General features: G+C 38.0%; 1 protein-coding gene across 2 annotated transcripts in view; it reads left to right on the plus strand.

Annotated features, from left to right (window-relative positions):
* Positions 1-901, plus strand: part of TMEM14A (transmembrane protein 14A) — a 30,944-nt gene that overhangs the window by 27,495 nt on the left and 2,548 nt on the right. The window lies entirely within an intron of this gene.

The raw sequence follows: 901 nt of genomic DNA on the forward strand, positions 1-901 counted from the left end.
AGATAAGAATTATCTATTTTTTTATTGTTGTTTGTTTGTTTCTCTCACTAGAATAACCAACGTGAGGAGAGAAACTATATCTGGCTATTCTTCAATATTTACCCAGCTCCTAGAACACTGAACATTACATATCAAACATAAAATCAATAGTTCCATAATCTAACAGGAAAAAACATTGTTTACCTGAAGAAAACTGGTTTTAAAAAAAAGAGAGATAAGAACGTTTTTAAGTTGTGGGTCAGAAAGGCAGCAGAATACAAAGGAAAAGACTATTCTTTTGTCAGATGAATATTTCTACGTAAGTCTTTTGGACAATGTATATGATAGCTGTTTTATGACAATTTTTCAAATAGATCAAAGAGTCCATGAAATTTTTTCTCCCTTTATTAATTTTTAAGTTGAAGAGACATCCTAGGAGGTGATCATGATTTCACACTTGACCAAAATAAAATAGATTGTTCTGAAAGTATATCTGCACAATTGATTTCTAATTAAATTAGCACTTACACATTGTAAAAGATTATTATTCTCACAAGAGCCAGGATCTACATCCAGAGAAAACACCTCATTGTTAGAGAACTTGAGAAGATTGGTCCTGCACGTGCTGCGCATCCATGCCTGCTTTATGGAATCTTGAAAATCTTCTTGGCTTCTTGTAACATTTTCTCATTTAAGGGGGGCTTCCTCGCGCTGCCAGGCTGCAGAAACTTCTTCACAGTAGGAAGGTTGCTGATCCTGGTTTTCAGGGCCTGCAACGCACAAAAGCACAGACTCAGAGTGGAGACAAAACACCCACCCCATCATTTGCACAAGCCAGGGAATCTGAGGCCCTCCAAGACCAGAACCAACAGTGTTCCCTCCAACAGCACCAGCATGAGGCTGTGAAACAAGCGCCCGGTGA

This window comes from Hipposideros armiger, unplaced genomic scaffold, assembly GCF_001890085.2.
Source record: "Hipposideros armiger isolate ML-2016 unplaced genomic scaffold, ASM189008v1 scaffold_288, whole genome shotgun sequence".
Taxonomy (NCBI): domain Eukaryota; kingdom Metazoa; phylum Chordata; class Mammalia; order Chiroptera; family Hipposideridae; genus Hipposideros; species Hipposideros armiger.